Source organism: Vicugna pacos, chromosome 1, assembly GCF_048564905.1.
Source record: "Vicugna pacos chromosome 1, VicPac4, whole genome shotgun sequence".
Taxonomy (NCBI): Eukaryota; Metazoa; Chordata; class Mammalia; order Artiodactyla; family Camelidae; genus Vicugna; species Vicugna pacos.
The window spans coordinates 101,569,835-101,596,845 of NC_132987.1; the positions used below are offsets into that span (position 1 = coordinate 101,569,835).

At 35.7% G+C, this 27,011-nt stretch overlaps 2 long non-coding RNA genes across 2 annotated transcripts in view; both read right to left on the reverse strand.

Annotated features, from left to right (window-relative positions):
* LOC116278381 (uncharacterized) overlaps positions 1-27,011 on the reverse strand; it is a 194,904-nt gene that overhangs the window by 107,348 nt on the left and 60,545 nt on the right. The window lies entirely within an intron of this gene.
* LOC140699470 (uncharacterized) lies at positions 280-26,916 on the reverse strand. Its single transcript, XR_012077683.1, has 3 exons — positions 26,682-26,916; positions 22,977-23,356; positions 280-347 (listed from the first exon to the last, which is right to left on the reverse strand). It is a non-coding gene; the product is annotated as an uncharacterized lncRNA (long non-coding RNA).

The following is a 27,011-nucleotide window of genomic DNA, read 5'->3' on the forward strand; positions in this document are numbered from 1 at the left end:
AAATATAGTATGTGTTTGTGCATTTAAAAGCCAGTGTGGAAAAGGAAGAAATGTCATTTCTATTGAAGGGACAAAACTATATTACCCCTTATCTGACTTTTAAGGCGATTTTGCTGAGCTAAAAATCCTATATTCGTAGAAAAGCCTTACCTGAGCTGCCAGCATCATCTAAGATTATTAAAGGAAGGATTTTCAAGATCTAATTTACTTTTGTCATGCGCTGCTTGCTATTTGCATTCCGTTCTGGTTGAACATTCAAATGAGACAAGCCTTTATCACCTTTGTGTCTGGTCACGTCTGCTTCTTAGTCGCCCTCTCCTTGGCTAGCACAGCGCTACAGCACCAGGCTGTAAACACAGCAGCAAAACGATTTAGGAAAAGAAAAAGAAAAAAAAAAAAAAAGAAAACTGCTTTGGTTCACAATTAGATGAAAATATATTTAATGAAAACATTTCTATCAGTAGCAGGCTTTTTATAAATTCTTCTTTTCCTTATAATTAAGTTTTCTAAAATGCAGACATTTGGCCTTAAGTATCTCATGGATGTAATGTTGGCACCAGATCAGTGCAGCTTGCTTGCCAAGTTTAAAAGGGAAAATATAATGGGAAAATACTGTAATTTTACAGTTCTTGTAAAAATGAGGAAATCACAACATGCACAAAACCCCCAAGGAGTACGTCCCCAAATCTGCCCACAGAGAGACCGAGATACGTATTTTCAGCTTAGAGGATGACCCTAGAAACCTATTTGGGGTTGATTTTAGTTTACCCTGACATAACTATAGATCCATCTCAGCAAACAGATGTGCAAAACATGAACTTTATGTTCATTGGCTCAGGAAATGGAGCTGAGAATTTAAACTAATTTCCATTTTTATTATGTAGTATGACTTTCGCTCTTTTGTTCTCTCATAACAAACTTCAATCCCCCTGAAAATACCCTAACTGACAGCTTCTAACAGGGTTAGACTGTGTGAGCCGAATGCATTCTTGTTTATGACTGCCTTATCCACCCATGCACCTGACACGCTTTCTCTCAGTGGAACAACAAATTGGATTTTTCAAGAGCAGCAGAAAGGTACAAGCTCCTTCTAATAAAGTAAATATGACACCACTTGTGAATGGAAGAATCTTTTGCGCCAAATTAAAAGTGCATTTTTGAAGCAGTAAGAATGGTAAATTCGGCATCTACAAGCTTGCTAAAGAATAAATTGCACCAAGCTCCCCGCTGATGGCAAAGAAAATATTTCTGAGCGTGTGCCCTGGCTCTTGTGACTTTGCCCTTAGAACCCATTTCCCTCCCCTCTCTGACCTCTCTGTGCTTGTGATGGTTAATTTTCTGTGTCAACTTGACTGTGTTAGGGGATGCCCAGATAGCTGGTAATGTTTTATGTCTAGGTGTGTCTAGGAGTGTCTAGGAGGGTGCTTCAGGAAGAGATCAGCTTTTGAATCAGTAGACTGAGTAAAGCAGAGAGATGGGCTCCCCAATGCAGGTGGACATCATTCAATCCACTGAGGGGCCCAAACACAACAAAAAGTGGAGGAAAGTGATTTCACTTCTCTGCTTGAGCTGTGACATCTACCTCCTGTATCATCTCCCCCTGCTCTCAGACACTGGTACTCCAGACTTAGACGGGGACATACACCATCAGGCCTTCCAACTTTTCCCAATTTCAGGCCGATTTAGACTTGAATGGAATTACACCAGCCTTCCTGGCTCTCCAGCTTGCAGACGGCAGATTGTGAGACCTCTGGGCCTCCATAATCATGTCAGCCAATTTACATAACTAATTCTCCTAGATAGATAGATAGATAGATAGATAGATAGATAGATAGATAGATAGATAGATGGATTTTATTGGTCCTGTTTGACTGGAGACCCCTAATACAGTGCTCCTACAGGTGACTGTTATGAGCTGCCAGGTCCTTGCACTCTCCGTGGCTGCAAGGACATTGACGCCTGTCTATGTCCTTGGCTCTCCTCCAGGGTTACCTTCACTTAGGTTTGACCAATGAGAGCATCAGCAGGAGAAGAGAGTAGGAAGAGAGAGAAATCTGCACTTACTCTCCCTTTTCTTCCTGCTTTGGTGCCACAAGTGTGGCGGTAGCTGCGCTATATAATGAATGTTTCCCTCCATGGTCCTCACTCCAGTGGTCCACCATAATTCTGTGTCCTTCTTCTATTCATTTGGCCCTTGAAGTGGCTAAGTCTCCCTAATATTGCTGGAATTTGGGTCCCTCACCAACTCCTGTTTGCTCTCTTATCCCTGCTCACAACTCTGTACATTATTCTTTTATTTAAAACTTTTCATGTGAACCATCTGAGACAAATGGCAGTGCCTTGCTAGGATCCTAAATAATAAAGAAAGCAACTTTTTTTTTAAATTAATGGTCACTTAAATAAAATGGCCCACCAGATAGCCATGAAGTGATTGATGGGCTTCTAGTAGGAGGGCTATTGTGAGCAAGGTTGTCCAAATGCCTTCATCTTTGACATCCATGGCAAAGGCTGGGAGATCATGGAAATGACTGAAGTCTGCATGGCCTACAGAAATTAAAAGAGCTGTCAAAAACCTTCCAGGTTCTTTAAGGACTATGCCAGACTGAGTATAACTGATTTCATATCAATGGATACATAAGGGGCTGATTCAGAATCTCCTGGCTAGACTCCGCACAAAATCAAGGAGGAAGGGGATGGTGAAGACCCAGAAGAACCTAACCCCCTTTAACTCCAAGTGTGAGGACAGGCTGGGTTCCAGGAGATCTTAGCCAAAGAGAAATCCTTCTAAGGATATCTTTGTGCCCAGAAAATAGGGGAATGCTCAAAAGTGATCTGAAAGTGAGAAAGACAAATACCACATGATATCACTTATGTGTGGAATCTAAAAAAAATGAGACAAATGAACTTATTTACAAAATAGAAACATATTCACAAACATGGAAAACAAACTTACGGTTACCGAAGGGGCAGGGGGAGGGATAAATTAGGAGCTTGGGATTAGTATATGAAAACTACTGTGTATGAAATAGGCAAACAACAAGGTCCTTCAGTATAGCACAGGAAACTATATTCAACACCTTGCAATAACCTATAATGAAAAAGAATATAAAAAATATATATGTAAGACTGAATCACTATTCTATACATCAGAAACTAACACAACATTATAAATCAACTGTACTTCAATTAAAAAAATGTGAATGTATCAGGAGGATGAAGGACTTATAGGAACCAAGTCTGACTATTTTGAGCTCAAAATACATAATGATAATTAACTCATTGAATAAAATACTGAAATAAGAAAGGAGTGGGGGGTTGGGAAGGAAGGAAGGAAAGAAGGAAGGAAGGGAGGAGGAGAAAGCAAGAGGGCTGGTTCAGATGTCCTGGAACCTAGCCTTTTCCTTACAGTAGAATACTTTTCTTTACAGTAGAATACCAACTAATAAATATATAATGATAATGTTAATAACCAATCTTTGATAATTAATGGATGCTAAAATAATGTGTGAAAGATGGGTTAAAAAAGAGGAAATTTCACAAATTGAAACTACAATGAGGTATCACCTCACACCAGTCAGAATGGCCGTCATTAAAAAGTCCACAAATGATAAATGCTGGAGAAGGTGTGGAGAAAAGGGAACCCTCCTACACTGTTGGTGGGAATGTAATTTGGTGCAGCCATTATGGAAAACAGTTTGGCCCTTGAAGTTGCTAAGTCTCCCTAAAAACCAAAAATAGACTTGCCATATGATCCAGCAATCCCACTCCTGGGCATATATCCAGAGTGAACTTTAATTTGAAAAGATACATGCACCCCAATGTTCATAGCAGCACTATTTACAATAGCTAAGACATGGAAACAAGCTAAATGTCCATCAACAGATGACTGTATAAAGAAGTTACGGTATATTTATACAATGGAATACTACTCAGCCACAAAAAAGAATTTAAAAATACCATCTGCAGCAACATGGATGGACATGGAAATCATCGTTCTAAATGGAATGAGCCAGAAAAAGAAAAAAATGATATCATGCATATGTGGAATCTAAGGAAAAAAAGACACAAATGAAATTATTTACAAAACAGAAGCAGACTCACAGACATAGAAAACAAACTTATGGTTGCCAGAGGGGAAAAGAGGTGGAAGGATAAATTGGGAGTTCTATATTTGCAGATACTAACCACTATATATAAAATAAACAAGTTTTTTCTGTATAGCACTCTTGTAGACATCTACAGTGGAAAATAATATGACAAATGAATATATGCATGTATATGTATGACTGAAACATTATGCTATACACCAGAAATTGATATAACATTGTAAATTGACTATACTTTAATTTAAAAAATAAAGGACATTTCAGAGTCTCAAAGAATCTCACCACAAATCACTTCTTAATCGCTAAGAGAAAAATAGCAATTTCACTTTGGATAAACCTAGCAGATGTACCCACCAGAAACACATTTTAAATAAAATAAGAGGGAGTAGGATTTTCAGATGTCTTTTTTTTAAAATAAAGAAATCATATAAGACCTTGCTTTAGTTCCACTTTTGGACTTAGAATGAGAGGTACAAGCATGTATTAGAGGGCTTAGTCAAAGGATCAAAGTTAGTGTCTTCAATATAGGACAAAACACCATCACATGCCCCCAATCTGATGTGCTAAGAAGAACATAATTATCACTTTTGTGATACTCTTTCCAAAGTTGAATGAATGACTCCTCTCTTAGCTCAGTGATCTGGATGCCAAGAAATCATCCTCACTTACATGTGGCTCATCTTAGAGAAATTTCAGTCTCATGTGTTAGAAAATGTATACCTGCTGAAATGTTATAAGATGAAGCAGCTAGAGAGGACTCTCCAAAGTCTGCTGGTATTCCACAAAACTTTAGACTGTGAGAAGAGTGTAACTGGAAGAAAGGGCTTGAGATCTGACAACTAAGAAAGAGATCAGAAATGGAAGGCACGTTGGACAGACAGAAAACCATAGTTCTACTCTTAAATCTTTTCTCTTTTTGCTTTCAATATTAATATTCCAGATTTTCTGCTTAGATACAATATTTGATTTCACTTAAAATCTATGGCAAGTCTATTAAACACTTTTTTCCTATTTTTCTTCTTTTAACCCCTCTATCTACTACACACAACCCAGTACCATGTTTATTTTATCAGATATTTAACCTGACAACATTTTTAACTTACTCATGATTTCTTTATTATTTTTCAGTGTATCTCATTCAATTCTAGATCCTAGTTTTTGGTTGAAATCTCTCTTAACATCAGTATTGATATTGTCGAGGAGTTTCCATATTAGTTGTGTTTCCCCTTTCTTACTGCAGTTGTTTCAGCATGTTATATATTATTCCTTTCGTTTAGATGTCTTTTTTTGAGTATGTATACCAGCTTTGCTAATACCAATTCTGGAATTCTTTAACTTAATCCCACTCCCACCAGAAATGCATTTTAAATAAAAGTAAAGGGAGTAGGATCTTTCAGATATCTTTTCTTAAAATAATGAAATCATGTAAGACATTGCTTGATTTCCACCTTTACACTTAGAATGAGAGGTACAATGATATATTAGAGGGCTTTGTTAATAAATACCAAAACACTTATAAAAATTCATAAAAATATACTTTTTGAATTACTACTTCATGCTTCTGTTGAAAGGTAGGTTATGGAGATGTTTTTGAAACATGATTCTTTGATATAAATAGATATATTTAAGCAATTTAAATATATTTACATAAATACAAGCATATCCTGTTTAGTAAGGGCTGCAATCAAGGAAGACTTCAAATCAGAAACACTGGAAATACAACAGCAGAAGCGGACATCGTGAGCTTGCTAGTTGTATTTTAATACAGAGGTTATTCAGGATTCCTTTATTTTTATTATTCTCTTCTTTGAAACTGGGAAATGGTGAAGGGATGAGGGACTTCTCCACAGTGGCGCTTACATGTCATTGTCCCTGTGATGTTCTTGCTCACTCCCTTTTGTACACAATGTTAATCTCCAGTTCTTCCTCCCCAAGAGAAGTTCTTGCCTCTTCTGAGAACCATCTTTGCTTAACTTTTCTCTGTAAGTTAGTTGAACTTCCCCTGATCCTCTCTTGCTAAAACCCTGTAAAGACTTCCATCCTCCTCAAGTTAGAATTTTCCTTGAAAGACTTCTCGTGCCCACAGCACTTCTGAAATTTGATCATGCTAATGAATGGTATTTTGGTTACTTTTCTTTCACTAAATACACTATGTGTGTCTGTATGTTGGTAAATGCATATGTGTGTGTATGTCTAATAAAAGAGTTTGTCAGAACTCTTCAAAGTGAATGGAGTGTTTAATTTCCCATTTAATCATTATAGTCCCCCCATGTCACAGAAAAGAATGTAGATAAGGTGGGAAAGGTGGTGTAGGAGAGGAGGATGTTCTCCAAGTAGTCAGAAAGTGGCTGCCTAAGCCCCTAAGATAAGAAATTTAGGAACAGGACAAGGTTTGAACAAAATGTGAGTTCAGTTTGGACATCAGGAATCTGAAGTCACTCCTCTGAGATATCTAAGTGCAGATGCTAATAGTTTAATGGATGGTCGGAGGCTCACTAGTTAGATCTCAGAGACTGGAAGTCATCAGAAAGATGGAAATTGAAAATCTTGGCCTAGGGTAATCCTACAATGTAAATTAATTTAAAAATGAATCATAAACATACTCCAACACAGCCCAAGGTATTTTAGATCAGGTAACACCCCACAGATGGATAAAATATTTCAAACCTGGTATTAATGTTCTACCAAATCCTCTTGCAATGGACACAATAAAAGAACAATAAAGAGCTTGGAATCATCCTTGTATGAGCAAGTTCTACAACATGATTAATCATCATCATTAACTTTCCTACAAGTTATAAAGATTCTCTAAGTTGTTACATTTCCTCAATAAAGTTATGATATTTAACTTCAGCATTTTTGAAATGGTCACAGGTATACTTATTTAAGGTATGGGCTTTAGAACTAGTAAAATCATACATGATTACTTTAATTATTTTTCATTTCCTGTTCCAATATCTTAGCCCACTTCAAAAATTTGGCTCAGGACTGAATTTGCTAACCATCCCTTAAGAGACTAGGCTTCCATTTTGGAGAAGTTCGAATCCCTGTCAAATAATCTCATTATCTGATTAATCAATTTCATAATCCCATCAATTCCCAAGCCAGGATTTAGATGGCCCATTTGAAAGGGGTCTCCCTAATATTGGAATCGTTCTGCTGACATCTCTATCCACTTAACCATATCCTCTATTTAATCCTGCAATCCCTCAGTTGCTTGCTGTTGAGATTTTGGGTCCTTTTGTTTGATTTCCCTTTTTCCATCAGATACAGTCTGAAGTAACTTTTCTCAAACTCTATGGTGAATTTTGATCCCTTACAGCAAGTCAACTTAAAAGGACTGCAAATATGCTCCATAAATAACTTGTCATACTATTTGCAGAGTGTACCTCAACCAGCAACTAGTGGTCACAATCTCTCTGAGATGCCAAAGGCTAAAGGCGATATCCTGTTCGAGGATATTATCTATAGAGCAGACTTATCAAAAGATAAGATTCCTCTAACAGAATGCAACAAAATGGATTTTTATAAGAATTTTTCTTTCAGGCTACAGCATTATTTCATTATTTTATTAATTCTTTCTTTAATTTTCACTAATTTCAACAAATCACTCATTTGCAATATTTTAAATGCCTTTCTTTTCAGATTATAAATGCAAAACAATTTCAGAGAATTGTGGGGTTTTTTTGTTTGTTTGTTTGTTTGTTTTTACAGAATCCTTTTATCTCATTCTCATTCGTTTTGTAAAGCCTCATGAAGTCTGTGGGCTAATTTTGCCAGTGGTTTCCATCCAAACCCAATCAGACATGGTCACTCAGATAGCGGTCAAGGGCTTTCTCTAACCTTAATTACAGTAGAGTTTCTAGCTGTTCATTAATATGTATATGTACTTCCTCCAAAATTCTGCTTGCTTAACAGGTTCGTGTTTATTCTGTATGGCCAACCTAAGGGAGTAGAAAAGCCAGAATTATATTTCAGACTTTCCCAACTGTCAGTTTTGTACTCAAACAAACTAGTCATTGCTGTCCCTCAGAAGGAAAGCTGCCTTTCACATATAAAGAGCCTTCCTCTTGGAAGATTCTGTATCTTAAAAGGTTGTTTTGAAATGTTGATGTACCATATAAGTAAAAAAATTCTCCAGGCAGATTAAATGCATATATAAATTTATAATAGCCCACTGACTCCAGTTGGCAGAGCTATAGCTTTAGGATAAGTGGCAAAACACTTTCCAAAGAAGTTTGGAGACTCTTTTTTGTCTTTCTGCCAAGTCCTCTCCACTGAATCTCACGCACTGACTAATGCATATGCTTGTTTGTGTAAGGTTCCAGGGAATGGTCTTTATTGAGGCTGGTAGGTGAGAAGAGTTTCAGCTGTGGCCTATTTGAAGTCTTGACTTGGACAGGTTTTGGCTTCTGCTTTATTTTTAATGGCTGTCCTGTTGTATCTGCATCAACATTAGCGAAATCGGAGTCCTGCAGCTTTTAATTCATATGCAGTAAGCTCGAATAGGAAATACGTTTTACAAATTTAAAATGCTCCTTACAAAACAATACATACATATTGTTTAAAAACAAGAAATAAAGGATTACAATTCCCACTCAATCAGTTGTTTTTAGTCTTTTCTAGTTATTACCCTAAATAATATTCTTACATCTCACTCTTATTGATGCATCAATATTAGAAAATGTCTATTTACTCTCTGCTATGCAAATGAAAAATTAGAATTCCAATTCCTTCTAACCCTTCCTGCTGACTCTCTCACTTCTATCAAGCAATTTCTTTCCTTCTGCATTACCAGTGTGCACTGTAATTTTATGTGCTAAAATCTTCTGTGCTCACGGATGCTAAATATTCCATTACATAAATAAACCATCATGTGTTTATTTCTTTTTCTGCTTATGGATAATTGGGTTGTTTCCTGTCTGGGGTCACTATGAATAAAGCCAGAAAATATTACTGTACATGCTTTTTGTTGCCATAAGCATTTATTTCTATTGTGTATATCACTCAACAGAGTTGGTTTTCTGTATATTTAGCTTTGGTAGATACTACTGAACAATTTTCCAACAAAGTGATTACCAATTGGAATATTAGCTCAATTAATTCTTAATTAAGTCTTAAAAATATTCTTAATTAATACTGAGAATTCTATTTGATTCTTATCTTTACTAACACTTGATATTTTCAGTCTTTCAAAATTTTAGTCATTCTGCTTGAGATAAGTTATTTCACTGTGGCTGAAATTTGCATTTAGCTGATAACTAAAGATTCTGACTACCTTTTCATGTGCTCACTGATCATTTGGGTATTCTCTCATATCCTCTCTTGTTTAAGTGACCAAGTACTCTGCTAATTAAAAATTTTCTTTCTCAGTGATTTGTTGGCATTCTTTATACATCTTGCATATGGATTGTTTGATTTTGTATATATAAAATAAATTATTATTTTCTCCCATTTGTTAGTTTGACTTTCCACACTATCAATGCTATATTTTAATGAACAGAATTAACTAATTTAAAAGAAGTCCAATTTATTAATCTTTTCTTTTATAGTTAATAATCTCATCCAATTTAAAAAATCCTTCTTCCACAACATAATAAAGGTATTCTCCTATGATTTCTTCTGGAATTGTTTTTATTTGGCCTTTTATATTTATGAATAAAATCCATTTCAAATTAAATTCTGTGAATGGAATGAGGAAGGGTACAGATAAATTTATTTTTCAAATAGATATCCAATTGATTCGATCCTTTATTGAAACAACTATCTTTTCCACACAGAATTGCTGTGTCATCTTTGTGACAAATCAAGTGATCATATATATGGGTCAGTTTCTGGATACCATATTTTGGTCTCCTGGTCTATTTGTTTACTTTTACACCAACACCACACTGTTTTAATCATTACATCTTTATAATAAGACTTGATCTCTGTTAGTATTCAGCCAGTTTGTTCTCTTTTAAAAATTGCTATGCCGTTCTGGGCTCTCTGCATTTCCATACATTTTAGTATCAGTAGGCCAGTCACCCCTCTCCCACTAAAAAAAGAAAAATAAAATATCCTTCTGTTATTTGTTGAGATAACTTTGAGTATCTAGATCAATTTCAGAACGTACATCTTAATATTGAGTCTTCCAATGTAAGAACATGTTCTACCTCCCCAATTACTGGATTAAATCTTTTTTCTCAACGTTGTCTTGCTATTTACAGTGTAGAGAACTTGGATATATTCCATAGGAATTATTTATGAATATCTGAAGGTTTTCTTTGTGTTATTATAAATGGTATTTATCCATTTCTTTTTCAATATTTGCTGCTAATTTATAGAAAGGCAATTAATTTTTATATATTGATTACATATCCAGTGAGTTACAAAATTGACATTAATTCTAATGTTTTGTAGATTCTTTTGGATTTTCTAAGTACATAGTTATGACTTCTTTGAATAATGACAATTTAAAGCTTTATTTTCAATCTCTATCTCTTTCACTTATTTTCTTGCCTTATTGCATTTGGTAGGCCCTCCGGTATAATGCTGAATAAAATTTAAAATGGTGACAATTGTTTTCCACCTCTAGAGAAAAGACAACAATACTTGCTACTATGTAATAGGTTCACTTTTCTGGATATATTTTATTAGATTAATAAGATTCCATTCCACTTCTAATTTGCTAAGTTTTTGCCATGAATGGATATTGAATTTTACTGAATGTTTTTTCTAAATGGATTTAGATGATCACATTGTTTTCTCCTTTATGGTGTTAGTGTAGTGAATTACACTGATTGATTTTTTAATATTAAAAATCAACTTTTTAATCCTCTGATGAACAACACTATGTTATTATTTACCAGATAGCTAGGTAGCTAGGTAGATAAATAGATAATAGATAAATAGATAGGTAGTTAGATAGGTAGGTAGGTAGATAGATATATTGATTGATTGATTCAGTTTGCCAATATTTTGTCTAAGATTTTTTGTGAAAGAGTGCATAGGAAATTTTGGCTTGTAATTTTCTTTCATCATAATGTCCTAATCAGGGTTTGCTATCAAAGATATGCTGGCCCCATGTAATTTTTGTAACATTCTTCATGGAGCATGGTGATTTAACAGCACAATCTCTGATGGCCTCAGCTCAAATTTTAGCTCCTTCATTTAGTGGCTGCATAATTTTGATCAAATAATTCTAGGCATTAGTGTCAGAAACCTGAGTCGAGACAAGCTATGTGAGCCTGAAAAAATTATTCACTATGTTAAATATTTAGTTCACTATATTAAAATTTATCTTCATATGTTAAATAAACATAATAATAGTACTACTTTATAGGGTAGTTGTGAGAATTAAATGGAATAATCTAATGTAATGTATTAAATACAGCACCCGGCATAGTAAGCCCTCAAATGTTAGCTTTTTACATAGATGATAAATAAATAGTAGATGGATACTCAGATAAATAAGCAATTACACACACACACACACACACACACACACACACACACACAGTTGACTATGTCAGTTGGACTGTAAGCATACTTTTAATCTATCATTTTGATTACCAAATCTGAACTTTGATATTATTGTCCATTTTATTCTCTATCTGCCAAGTCAATACTTAAAACCTTTTCTTAACTTTAAAGGAAAAAAAAAACAGCTTACTTTAAGTATAACTTCAACTGTGCGTGTTTAAGACAGCTGCTAACTCTGCTTTGATCATTTTTATTAGCCAAAGTTCTCCAGGAAACAGAACCAATAGGATAAGTGTGTGTGTGTGTGTGTGTGTGTGAGTGTATACACATATATTTATATATAGTTATAGATATATAGATATATAAAGACATTTATTCTAAGGAATTGGCTTCTGCAGTCATGGACACTGGCAAGTCCAAAATCTTCTGGGTGGGCTAGCAGGCAGAAATCAAGCGTAGGTGATGTTTCAGTTCAAGTCCAAATCCTCTTTCTGCAGAATCTCTCTTGCTTGCGGGAGGCTGGTCTTTTGTTCTACTTAGGCTGATTGGATGAGGCTCACTTACGTTATAGAGGGCAATTTACTTTATTCACAGTTTACCAATTTCAATGTTAAAGTCACCCCAAAAAACATAGAAATACCTAGAATAATGTTTGACCAAATATCTGGGCACCCTATGGCCCAGCCAATTTGATACACAAAATTAACCATCACCTCCATCAATGTAAAACCATGTAATTCTGATTTCAGAAAGAATCCAGTCTGGCTTATAGTTTATTATTTTCAAGCTATAAGTATATTTATGATTTTTGAATAGTTTTTTCTTATTTTAATAGGGTTTAGAAATATAATGAGTTAGATATTATCTTGAGTACACCACCCTGAACTGGAAGCCTCTATCTTATACTCTTGGTTAGGGAAGAAACTGGTTTAGAAGTATAGCATCTGAATTATTACAGAGATGAAGGTGACTCATAAGACTCCAATGGGCAGAGTATATTAGGTCTTTCATTTAGGTATCAGAAGTGAGATTTTAATTACATTAAGCCAGTTGCTCATAGCTAGAGGTTCAGCCTCGCTCTCCATGTTGGAAATACAAGCCCCCCTGTCCTTCAAGTTTCCCTTCTGTGGATGTTGGTGATTGAGCTGGCTGAGGACAGTAGTGATCATTTTGGATCAGAGAAAGGTCAGCTGAGGTACTGCTCAGGGTGAGGGGGGAGTGTCCTTTATTCTTTGTAGCTCAGAATTGACTGCCACAAACTGAAACTCAAATGTGTCAGAGTTTTAAATTACCTCTGCCTCTTTTAGACATCTGTGGGCTAACATGGACCAGTTCAAGGACATTCATGAGCAAATATATCAGACTTACATGAATCAAACTTCAATCCCTGTCATCTCTGGGCTCTGACCATCCCAAGTAAGATAGAAATTCAGGACTGCCTGAAGTCCTATCTCCATAGCTTCCAATATTGCCAAGAGAATAAAACACAGATGATAATACTACGTTAAGCTTTATTTCAATTTATGTAAAAAATGGGCGACAATAAACACATATATGTGTATCAGTAATTGCTCCTTGGGATAAAATATTGGGAATCTGCAGGGAGAGAAAGGTTTATCTTTCATTAAATATCCTTTTACACATTTTATTTAAATTTTGCCATGTACATATATTTTTAATTAAAAGTTCCAATTAACTTTAAATAAATCCTCTCCTCACAGAGTTAATATTTTTAAAAGAAAATGAGGTGGTTATTTCTTTTGTGAATATAGCTGTGGCTGAAGGGGATCATCCCCTAACTTTTCTACCTAAAAAAGCAAGAAAGAGCAAAAGGAACATATATCAGGAGGTAATAAAAGATTCTGATTGTTGATATCATTGGTTGCCAACCAGTAACTTTTTCCTAAGTATTAAGTAGACATGTAGGTAAATTTTGTGACTCTTGAATATAATTGAAATTATAGAGGTTTTAATCCCTGGAAAGGATTTCACAATACATATGCTTCTTTAATACAATTGAGTTCCTGTGGTTTAAAAGGGAAAGTACCTCTTGCAAGTCTAATTCACATCTCAAGTAGCTAATTTATTCATCTGGGTGGATCTGGCTCAAGATACTAAGAAATTATCAAAACTCAGTTAGCATTTAGTGTTCCTAAGTAAGCAGAACTTTGAAACTGAATTCACTTCTAAACTTCAGTAGATTTGCCTTACTAGAAAAATAAAGTTATTTATATTTTAATATTATTTTATATGTCTTTATTTTTTCTGTCTAGCCTACTGGAATAAACGTCCCTCAAGATAACCAAGGAAATTTCAAAGCTAGAATATTTGTCTTACTGTAGGAATTTCACTTCACAAAGATTGTCCTTAAAATTTTGTTGAAATCCTTCTAGGACCAATAGAAAGAGACGCCTCTTTTTGCTGTGCTCCCGGTATAAAACCGCTGCCATTTGCACTGTACGCTAATGACAAGCTGGATGTTTGCATGAAAGCCAATATGTTCTTACACTGCGTTCTGAGACAAGTAATAATCAGTCTGTCATCAATGTCATGCTGCAATCAAGCTTTGACAAGGTTTGCAAATAACTTGAAAGGAATTGCTCATCCCTGAACACTGCAGATCAAAACCAGACCTGAACAAAAACTAAAAGTCTGCTGTGCGTCAGCTGCACGGTCTCTGGGAACGTGCCATGCATAAGCAGGAGGAGCAACAGAGGAAACAACTACTACACCACCCCATCCCCCATTTTAAATATTTTATTGAGAAGAACTTTTCTGAACTACCAATCCTGGGAATGCACTATTCAAAACCATGATGTAGCCACCAGAAATGCCCAGCCTGACTGGAAGAGCTTGTATTATTCCTGAAATAGACTGGAAAAGCACCATCCTGTGGGTGATTTGTTTTCTTAACTCAGGGGCTGGAGCAGACAGGATTGCTCACCACACTCGCCACTGCCATCAGAGAGGGGACTGTGCACCTGGGATTGGGGCACCAATTGCTTCCTCTTCCTCTCCTCCCCTTCTCAGTCCTTCCCACCCAGAAAGGGGTGTGATGTGTGTTATTTATTCACTGCTGTCCTGACACTTGTTCATCTGTAGGCTTTCATAGTCATAAAAAGAAAGTTTAACTTACATAACTGAGAATACTTATATAAGTTAAACTTATAAAACTTGGAAAATAAGATCCTTTGGAGAAAAAAAAAGATTTTTTTGTAGAAGTATCAGCTGGTCACAGGTCTGCTCAGAGCTTCAAAACATGTTTGTACTTCATGTTTGTATAAATAGCTGGACAGCCCCCTGACATATGGACTTAAGCATTCATGAATTATGCCTGAAATATGAGTATGCATTTGAGATGAGAATTAACTGTTCATTTTATTTTAGCATAAGAGAAGAATTTGGCTCAGTTATCTTTTCTTTACAAGGAACCCTAAAAATCAGGTGTTACTAAAGGAGCGTAAGATATTCAAAGTGCAGTGAATATGGTAATGAAAGGGAAAAAGCAAATTCATCAAAAGTAAAAAAAAAAAAAAAAAGTCCACATTCCAAAAAGGAAAGAGAAAGAAAACATATTTAAGATCCCATTTTATGTGATTACAGTCATTTGAGACTATAGGCTATATAAAATGTCCAATAAATTTTCCATTTAATAAATATATTCTGAACACAATGTTGGCTCAGTACCATATTAGATACTATGAGAGATAAACATGATGTAAATGAATTAATCCACATATTTTCAAGGAGTTTATAATCTTGTCAGGGAGAAGATACTAATGTACACTAATGTATAGCCATGAATGTTAAAAAGTGCACAATGCAAGGGCTGAAATATGAGGCAAGAACCACTCCTGAACTACACTGAAGATTTGTAACAAATATCCATAAGTAATTTCTCTAAGCCATTTGTATATCCCCCAATTTTCACAGTCTTCTGAGCTTACTTGTTACTGTTTACCTATAATCCAAGTCCCACCCTCATGAACACAGGAAGTCCATGCACCATTTCGGCTGTTGAGGCCCCCACAACACGGATGCACTTATACATCAAGACTCTCACTTGTCACCACTCAGTATTGACTACACGGCCAGGGTTCTTCAGCTATTGCCTCTGTCCATCCCATTTTTGGATCTCTTTGCTGAGCCTGTTCTGCCCATTAAGGTTCATCCCAAGACTTGGATCTATACCCATGGATACGTACTTTGTCTTCCCTACAACAGTTTACTTGAGATTGTGTTGGTTTAACAAATTGAACAGAAGTCTTAAGGATTGCATCAAAATTTACACTGCAGAAAAATAAACTTAAAATTGGTTATAAAGTAACATGTCCCCTGAAATACATTCCCTACGCTGGCTCTTTTCTGCCCAAGCCATTTTGTAAGACCCTTCTACTTTCCCCTGGAGTCAGATATCCTTCCCTCCCAACTACAGAGATCTCCAACCTCCTTTCTTTGGTTTCCCCACTGCAAACCCCAAAATTAGTTAACATGACAACATCTCAGAGGTGTGGCCCTGATCCAAATAAAGCCAGATTTTTATATAATTGATAAAGCCCTTTAAACCCACTCAGCTCAAACACATCCTACAGAGTAAGCTTTGGGTCTTACTAAGATTTATAACTCCAGTGCACTGCAGAGGAAAACAAAGACTTATTTCTAGGCTTCTAGGAATCTAATATGATTAGCAGAACTAGGCAGACCCTGAAACTACCTGTTCTTTACACTGGAATCTTTAATATTCAAATGAGAGAAAAAAAATCAAGACACTATTTGTTGAATTCTGCTCAAAAATGCAGTACAATGTATCAATTTTTTGGTGTTACTCATGCAAATACAATATAAAACTACCTTACATTTCAACAATTCCTATGCATCTGTAATTGCTGAGAGAATTCACACAGTACAGGGTACGTACTTCTGTGGAAAGAGTTTAAAACCATTATCCATTTTATGACTGGAATCCAATATTTTAATTGATAGTTAATTTTTAAAATAATTACATTCCTGAAAACTCTACATTTTTAGGCAGTGATAAAGTTCAGTGTAGCAAAATTTGTGTACCATTTAACAGTAAAGTTTTTCAGTTCCCAGTAGGTCCCATTGGGGTCTGTAAAGAAATGTATTTATTCTTTCTCTGTTTCCTAGATTCATCTTTGTTTTCCTTTCTATGATAGTATTGAAAATTAAGTGAACCTAGAATTTTCAATAGAGAGCCCTCTCCGTTATGGAAAACTAAACCATGACTGCAATTTAGATATTCTGGAGAATCCACAAGGAAGCACAAGTCTAAGAGCTCTGTTTTTAAATTCCATCTCAAATAGCTCAGCAAGCTTTCAAAAAATAGTAAAGGATACACTTGTTTTAGGATACTCAGAGGTAACTGGGCACAGAAGCAAGTGCAGAGCTCTGTGGCAGCCCCCTGAAGGCCTCCTGGTGGCCTCATGTTACGCCCTTAAATCTTTTGTTCAACAAATATTTACTGAATGTCTGCTAAGGAAGGTGTTGTGCTGGGAACTGACAAGTCAATGATGAACAAGAAAGCCAAATACTGACCATCAAGAAGCCTATACAACAACTGAAGAGACAAATGATGACCAAAGACACAAATAAATGAATAAAATAACTACACATAACTACACATGTATTGAATGCAAAGAAGGAGATAAAAACAAGGTTATGATAAAGCGAAAATAAATTTGAATGTTCTTAAACATATGAAAAGAAATTCTAAACTCAAAAAACAAAAAATATAAATTAAAGCTACAGTGATAGTGTTTTTTACCCACCTTAATGATAAAGACTGAAAAGTGTGATAGCACATAGTATAGGTAAGAGTGAAAAAAAGGTATTTTGATCATGAATGTCAATCAATCCATCTTGTATGGAAAGTAATTTGGCAATATTTATCAATATAGAAAAAAACATAACTTTTGACCCTCATTTCAGAAATAGCACTATGGGCTATACATACTTTCTCATTTGTGCAAAATGGTGTCACGTACAAAGTTATTTATTGTAATGGGTTTTTAGTAAGCAAGATTGGAAAATATCTAAGCATCCATCAATGAAATAGCAGTTTAATAAGTTATACTACATATATAAATTAGAATGCAATGTAGCCATAAAACAGAAGGAGAACACAGTTTTTTGTTTGCTTGCAGATACTGGTCAATCTATAAGAGTATTAAGTGAAAATAATTAAGACCATACAGTTTACATACTATGCTAAGAAAAAGGGTGCATATTTTTGTTTGTATATGCCCAAAATAGCTCTGAGTGTGGAATAGTAGGGAGAGTTTTTCCAATAAACATATTTCCTTTTGTATCTTGTAAATTTTGAATTATGCAAATACATTGTGTTTTTAAATATGTAAATGTTTTTAGAAAAATGAAAATTCCTCATAGTGTCTCAACTGTGCAATTCATATTACTAGCCTATAAGCTACAGGGTCCAAGAATAAAGTTCTTGAGAAATGTATTGATTATATCAAGTCCAATTAAAATAATATATGGTAGACTCTGTTAGATTCAAGGTGCTATGCTCTTGGGATATAAAATTAAAACAAAGGCCTTTCAGAGAATACATCTATCTCAAAGAGGAACTGGGTATTTCTATCAAAGTTAAATGGTGATAAATGTAATTAGTAGGAGAACAAGGACTTTACAGTCTCACTATACCTTTCCAAATTCTTCCAGAGTTACCATAAACTACTGGGTTTAAATAATTACTGAAAGTTTCAACTGTATTATTTATAAAATACTGTTTATTTAAGTAAACCCCTAAGGTATTGAGGGACAGAATCTTCAAATATTACTGGCATATACGTGATGAAAACTATTCATTCAAATATATGGAAAAGAAATTCCAAAGAAATCTGCATTAAACATTTATTTAATTATATTTATTCTTAAGATTATACAAAAACTCCCAGTCAGAAATCTAATGTTTCCCCCCAAAAAAACATAGAATACATTCCCAATAACACAGTTCACAGATAAATTAACTATTTTAAAATAACTCAATGTGTTCTATTTATCTTCTATTAGTGACCACTTCATTTTCTACTCATAGTTTTATTAAATGGTTTTGAAAGAACACTGATGCATACAAACTACATTATTTTTGTTATTGTTGCTTAAACATATGCAAACTTGAGATCCATGAAAGCTCTATAATATCCCCAAAGCAAGAGAGAAAAAGGGAAAAACAGACATGAGTACTCAAAACAGAAATACAAGACTAGAAATCTGAATGTCATAAAAAATGGTACAAATAAATCACTTCTATTTCCCCCTCTCTTGAGGAGTGGATGCAGAATTTATGTATCTTAAAGAGTATACAATCAGGGAGTGGCTTTTTAGGAATAAAAGTAATATATGTACAAATGCAAATTGAGATACAGGGCCTTCAAAGGGGCCTTTGCAAGTGGGAGACCCTGAAGCTTAAGCTCCTTTTGCTTCACAAAATCCACTCTGCTTTTCTTAGCAAACAGAATTTTCCTTAAACTTCATTGTCTGCTTTAACCTGAATATTTATTTAGGAGAGGAGATGCAAATATCAATGAAGTCATAGGTAATTGAAAAAAGTTTTCCATCTTGCTGTCTAGATTACACTCCCTTTTTTTTTTTTTTTAGATTTTCTTCATTTGACAAAGAAAGTAAAATTAAATCTGCTATATCAGATTCAGAACAAACCAGAAATTTCCACTCACAGACCATAGCATCTTGCAATCCAATTTACATACTGTTCTTTTAGCCCACGTGTGGAAATTCAACAATGGTTTTTTTCATTCCTCACAAGTGGTTCGCAGTAGCAGTTCTGACAATCAATTCTCCCACCATCGAGCACTTATTAGTATGAGAGCACCCAGCTCTTTTCTTCCTAAGAGTGCCCCTCTTTTCAGTCTTGACGGCATAGACATGCTGAATTTCCCTCGATAGTAAGTAAAAAGCAGACATTTCTAAGCCTTCTCTCTTTCACTATGCTGGGTCGGGGAGTAGGAAGCAGCTTCAACCAATTCCGGTAACCATGTTATCTAACTCTCATAACAGGGAAAATGATGGAGGAAGAGAGCAGGCAGAAGTTCTGAGAAGCATCCCCTGGTTATTGTTGCTAGGGCAACCGCTACTTGGCATCCTCTAAATAGTCATCGTCTGTCACACTTGGGGTATAATTCACAGGCATGCAATACATCCGAGTGGACTGGGTGGGTAGGGAAAAGGTGGGGGAGGGGAGGGGGATTCTTGTAAATAAACGAAAGAATTTTAAATCAGCACATAAACAAATGTACATGACTAATATTCAGAAAGAAGAGAGAGGATAGGCATAAGAGGAATACAGTTTTGAAAATATGAGTGTCATTGCTAAATATTATGGTTTCCTTATTGCATAAATTAGTTAGCCTACCTCTTCACCATAATTCTCTCCTGGTCTTCCTCCTTTTCTAGGAATCCCTTATTACTCCAAATACTAGCCTTCTGTAGTATGGCTTCAGACTAAATATATGCAAAGATGTATATGTCATTTTCCTTTTTACAATCCTTAAGAAAGCAAAAAATGTTTAAAAATTCTTCTTCATTGTTTACCACACTATCTAACTCAGAAGCCGACCTGGCTTTGTTATAAGAGAAAATAAAGTATTTATTATCCAAATAATCATTGACAAAAACATTCAAGAGCCCTGAAATATCCTTGCTAAATTTAAGTTGTGCGTTTTGTTTTCCTTAGGCCTTCCTATCGCAGAGCCAGGGTGTCTGCTTAATCTTTCTAATCATTGCTTCTTTCCTTAACATTGCAGGAAAGTTATTTTATACATTGGGGGTGGGGTGGGGAATGCTACACTGCTCAAATTCAGACAGCAGAAAAGAGAGCCTTAAAAATATCTATCATCAAAGTCACATAAAGCCCCAAGAGTTTCAATCTCCTCTTAGCTTTTGCTGGTGTCAGCATCATAAAAACTGTGAAGGAAACTCATACCAATATACCACATTTACAAAATGAGTTTAATAGCAAAGGCATTTTTGGGAGCAAGTGGGAAGAAGGAAAAAGAATTTTAACCAAATTGTACTGAATGAATTAAAAAAAAAGTATTATGGATTATAAAGGAAGGAATAAAAATCAGAAAAAGCAACTGTTGGTAATGGCATCACCAAAAGCTTTTCTTTTCCCTTTAGAGAGATTTGCTAAAGTCCTCGTATGAAAGTCAAAATTAGACTTTCATATAACCAAAATAATAAAACTAGACACCACAGCAAATAAAGAAAAAATAATTATTTAATTACTAGGCTTAACATTGCATGTTGGTTCCAATAAGTCAGCCAAGCTTCAGTATTATTTTACATGTTTATTTTTAGTGGAATCACCCAAATTTTGTTAACCAGTACACTCACTGCATGAAACTCCAGGGAAAGGAGAATCACATAATGATAGCCGTAATAAAAAATGATAGTTTATTTTTGCTAATTATTAGTGATTCAGTATATTATAGATTATATGAGATTATTATAAAATATTGGTTATATTCCTTGTGCTGTACATTATATCCTTCTATCTAATTTATTTTATACCTAATGGTTTGTACCTTTTAATCTCTTTTACCTATTTTTCTCCTTCCCCCAACCCTCTCCCTTTTGATAACCAATAGTTTGTTCTCTGTATCTGTGAGTCTGTTTCTGCTTTGATATATTCACTAATTTGTTTTATTTTTTAGATTCCACACATAAGTGAAAATATACACTATTTGGCTTTCTCTGACTTATTTCACTAAGCATAATACCCTCCAGGTCCATCCATGTTGTTGCAAATAGCAAAATGTCATTCTTTTTTATGGCCGAGAAATATTTTATTTGTGTGTGTGTGTATGTGTGTGTGTGTGTGCGTGCGTGTGTGTATGTATGTATGTGTGTGTATATATATATATATTATACATATAATACATATATATACACACCACATCTTTATCCAGTCATCTGTTGATGGACATTTAGGCTGCTTGCATATCTTGGCTATTATAAATAGTGCTGCTATGAACATTAGGGTGCATGTATGATTTCAAATTAGTGTTTTCGTTTTCTTCGAATATATACCCAGGAATGGAGTTGCTGGATCATCTGTTAGTTCTAGTTTTAATTTTTTGAGGAACCCTCATATTGTTTTCCAAAGTGGCTGTGCCAATATACAATCCCCAAACAGTGTAGGAGGGTTCCCTTTTCTCCACATCCTTGCAAACTCTTGTTATTTCTTGCCTTTTTGACGACAAGCCATTCTGACAGGTATAAGGTGATTTCTCATTGTGGTTCAATTTGCATTTCCCTGATGATTAGTGATGCTGAGTATCTTTTCATGTGTGAAGCATATATTATCTGCCAGACACTATCATAAAATGTATAGGGTTATTCACTTATTGCTCATATACAATTATGAGGAAGGAGCAATTAAGTTATTCTTATTGTACATGTTAAGGCATTAAAGCACATAGACGCTATGTAACATGCATAACAAAGAAGTGGCAGTACCAAGACAGAACCTCCGTTTTTCATATTAGTGTCACGTATTGTAGGGATCTGACTGGATGCCCAGTCACCACATGGGCCTGTGATCTCTCTTCGCCTGGAGTACTGCTTCTGTGAGTTTGGGCTGCAGCTTCCCTATGGAACACTCACCTGTTTATGGAAGATGCTTCTGATTGTCCTTTTTTCTGGATCTCTGGTCCCCACCTCAGATCTCTTTTTACACTTACATTTTCACTGAACCTCAATATTGCAAGTTGAAGCAACTGAGAGTCTCATCTATGTATCCTCAGCCTTCCCCTTGCCCTGGGGATCCTTTACTGGCATCATGTTGCCCAGGGAGATATCCAACACTTAGTAGTGTCCTCTGCTACTTCCTACTTTGTTGCTTTGGTTTCAGCACCTTGGATATTGGACCATTTGATTTTGTATTTGCTATACTTTGTACGTAGGGAGTTGATTTCTAGAAAAACACCACCTCCTTCCCCAACACACACACACACACACACACACACACACACACACACACGAGTGAATACTCTGCCTCTTGATAATTTTTATGCTGACTTCACCATCATACAGAATCCAATTGCCCAGCATAACATGACCTGTGCCCTACTATTAAGGATGACCCTCTCATGGGAATAAATTCTTAAAGAGAGCAAGGAGTCTTGCTAATTTTTATATCTGCATCCTAGATAAATACCTAGTGCTATTCCTTATGCACAGAGAATTTCAATAAATGATTGTAATTTAAACGGGATCATACACCAAGAAAGTAGCTTTTTAATTTACATTAATGAGCGTACTAATCAGCAGAGGCTAGGCTGTGCACTAACAAGCACACCCCCATCTCAGTGGCTTCTCATAACAAAAGTTTTTGTTTCTACTCACCTTGTTCATGCCTTGCCAGTTAGCATGAGGATTCTGCTCATCACAGTCATTCATGTTCCAGAGGACTGAGAGAGAGAGACTGGATGGATCCAAACTTTAATTTCACTCATAAAATCTCCCAATAACGAATACAAGTTTTATTTTAAAAAGGGTGTTATCAAGATTCAGTGTGTCCGAATTTTACGCAGGAAAATCATTTGGTGGAAGATCAGATTCCGACCTAGCGCCATGATTCACACGTGGTATAGAGAGTCAGTGGGTCCAAGATTATCTTCCCAAAGAGTGAGCGTATTATGAGAGTCACAGAGAATAGGAAACAGCTGTTTCTTCACCCAATTAGTACTTGCTTTAGAAAGTAATGAGGAAACACTGCAGATTGTCTAAAAGGATGAAAAAAATGTAACATCAGTGTATGGTTACTTTTATAGAGTGAGTCCTGATTGTTTGACTTTTCCACTATTCCAGTGTGAAATCTATCGCTCCTTTGAGCTTTATTTATGCTTTACAGATTATTTCTGAAATGTGCACCAGGAAAATCAAGTACTCTAGCAATGTTTTCCAAACTTCAGAGATTCTTCCAAACATGTTACTGCGTCCTGTGTCCTGCCTTACCATGTACATCTATACTGTGTTTACTCCTGGACATTCAGACATAACTGAGCATTTGGGGGATTATAAACAGGACAAAACAAAACAGCATCAATTTAATGGGGAGTGAGAATACTCCTACGGAAAATCTATTCCTGGAGAATCATGGATCCTGGAACTACGACTTGACCTAGTTATAAGACCTCCATTATCAGCAGGGAATAGTGATTCTGAGTACCGTGTGACAGCTTTTGTAAAAATCTGATGCTGGCCCCAGCCCTTGCATGCAAATTCACATGTTACGGAGAGGGAAGCCTAAAAGCATACTAAAAGGCTAGATTTGCTGAACTCTGTCACACACCGGTGCCCAAGAAACACTGAGTTTGAACTTCACAAAAGAGAGAGCTTTCTTCTATAATCTCCTCTATAACTGCCACACAGTTTTCGGGATCCCTTGGGACTCCAAACCACTAAAAGAGAATGTCTCCTCCTAGCAGAGCAACAAAACCAACGACCACAGTCTAAAGTGGAAAATAAGTCATGCCAGGGCCTGCTACATCAAGAAGAATGACAGAGTCTGCTTTGCTGGCAGAGGGGAGGCAGCCATCAGATAGGAGATGCTGGATCTGCTAGCACATAGCAGCGAACGTTCCCACCACACCCGGAGAGCGGCAAGCATACGCTCTATGACTGGTGGAACTGGAGCAGTCATCAGGGGATAAGCTGTGCTGCCTAAAGCAGGGGCAAGATGAAGTGGCAGAGCATTCTACATCTGAGGACCCCCAGGCTTGGACAGTGGCCACAGCAGCAAGGAACAACTATGCCATGCAGAGCAGTTTTGGCATTGTCCAGTTATTTCTGGACATGTGTGTTTACTTCAGAACATGTGATGGACCCTTGGAGACTAGCATGTATGAATCCAGAGTCTTTGCAGGAAGCAAAGTACATGCATGATTAGTAGATGAGGATAATCAGCTTTCTTATTAATTTAGGCATGTATATGACCTCATGTATACTCATCAGCTGGTGAGGCTGGGAAAGTTCACATTTCCTAGTGTCATTATTTTCAAACATATAGGTAATTTTGTATTAAATTATGCAGCATATTTGTTACTGGCAGTTAAAGGGGCAATTTGATTCCCCCATAAATTGTTTGCAAAGCATACCAGGGGATAGAAAACTTTTAGAAAGATTATATTTTGAAAACTGATCCAAAATATGATTTGTGGATTGTTCTCAGCATAAGCCAAGAGAAGCAGTCCTTCTTTACCTAAGTGTTTTATGCTTTCCAGGAGTTCTGTTTCAACTATCTTTTTCCCTAATAATTTATTGTCTGAAATGTGACAATCCTTTGAAAATATAATTACATTAATTCTCTACAAAGAACATGCCAAGTCAACAGTTGTTGTTGAGACTTCTTTGTCCCTTTTTTTCTGCTATTTGTGGCTTTGTGTGTGTGTGTGTGTGTGTGCACGTGCATGTTCTTACTTGCATCAAACATTTCTAGAAGAAATATCTCTCAAAGGAAGCCACAATTCCAAATAAGGGGATGGGAAAAGAATTTCTGAATTCTTTGTGAAGTGAGTTTGAAAATAAACCCTCTTTATAATGTAAATTACATCCTGGAGGTTTGTACATACTAGGAGCTCAATAAACATTTGTTGAGTGATGGAATCATATTTTTATAAATTTAATTAGGGGTTAAATTGAAAGCTCAATTGATCTGTTTTCCAAGATGATAAAGAAATTCCTTCTATGTTCCCCAACTTGACAAATTCGGTCTCTAGAACCAAGAAAAAGCATGGATGGGTCCCCCTATATTCGTAAGTCCTTGATTCCAACTGTATACGTTTATCTGGAGAATTCTGACTTACACTGAGTTGAAAATTTACCTCTCTAAACACCACCCATTAGGCCTAATGGTTTTCTGTGAAGCACACAGAAAAAATCTACCACCCAACTTACAGACGATAACCTGAAATATTTTAAAGCAGTCATTATTTTCCTTCTGAGGGACCTCTTTTCAGTTTAATATCTCTAATTTCAACCATTAGTTGTATATCCTTCCTCACCCAGGCCATTCTTCCCTTTATTTTATCCAATTTGTCATAACCCTGTTAAATTGTAATCCTTAGAATGAAATGCAAAGTTTCCATTAAAAACTAATTAGCATGCATGGTTCACTCTTTCAATAAATATTTAATGAACATCTATTATAAACCAGATATTGTAGTGAGGACCAGTGGTTAAACAAGACAGGTAGCCTTTACCTGCCTTAGGAGGCTTGAAGTCAAATATGGTATAAATACTAAATTACAACTGTGGTAAGTTTATAATCAGAATAGGTATGAAATGTTTTTCTCTGGACATAATAGTTACATTACAGATATCTGAAATTATGCTGGTATTTTTAGTATCCATATCAAAATTGTAATTACAATAAAACTAGTGGTCATTCATGTTTTCATATAATTTTCTAATACAGTCAGCCATAAAAATAGACATAAATGGCTATGAGTGTCTCAGAATGTGTGAAAGAAGCAAAACCAGAAAAGGAAAAGCCTAAGGGAAAACATGATAAAACGTCTCTATATTTCTGATAAATTATAACTTGTGAAAGGAAAGCATATGCTTAAACAAAATACATAAATAATAAACCCAGAAAACATAAAGAGCAAAGAGTTTTGTCTTCCCTTGAGAGAGCATTTCTCAATGGACAGAGTACCAAAATAAAAATTAGAAAACTGGACATTAATCCATATAGTTTAGGCTAAAATTACTTACTCTCCTTGAAGCTTATTATCCTTATCAGAAATACGGAACTTAAAAATTCCCTTCTTTCCTGATTATCATCACTAGTGCTAATTCACTTGATAACTCTTTGAGAATAAGATGAGATAATGTATGAAAGTGCTTTAAAAATAATAGGCCACAATGCAAAGGTAACTATTTGTTTTTACAGAGAAAGGAGAGAAATTGTGATTATAGTCAATACAGAATAGCAGGTGTTGACTTTATCTTACATAAATAGCAATAAAATGGTATTGTCATTCACAGATAGTGCAGAGCTGTGATCCTTAAAAAAAGGAACACATGCCAGGTGGAATCCATACCTACCTCAGCCTCCCATCTGGGGATACTTTCTAAACTGAGCCATAGAGAACTGGAGATAAATGCAGAGCAACAGTATTGCTGGGCAGAGAAACAGATCAGAAGGATTTGGGGCTACTGAGGTAGCTGAAATTTATGAAACAGAATACTGGGGAGGGGAGACATACACAGAGAAAAAAGAAATCCAGAAATCTGCACAAGGTATCTCTTGATTCTTTTACAAATCTAAGCTGCATTTACACAGGGTGTGATATTGTGGAACCTGAAAGAGATCTAAATGGAAGCCAAAGAAAAATTCTAGAGTTTTCCCAGTGCTGAGAATACTGGAGTTCTAAC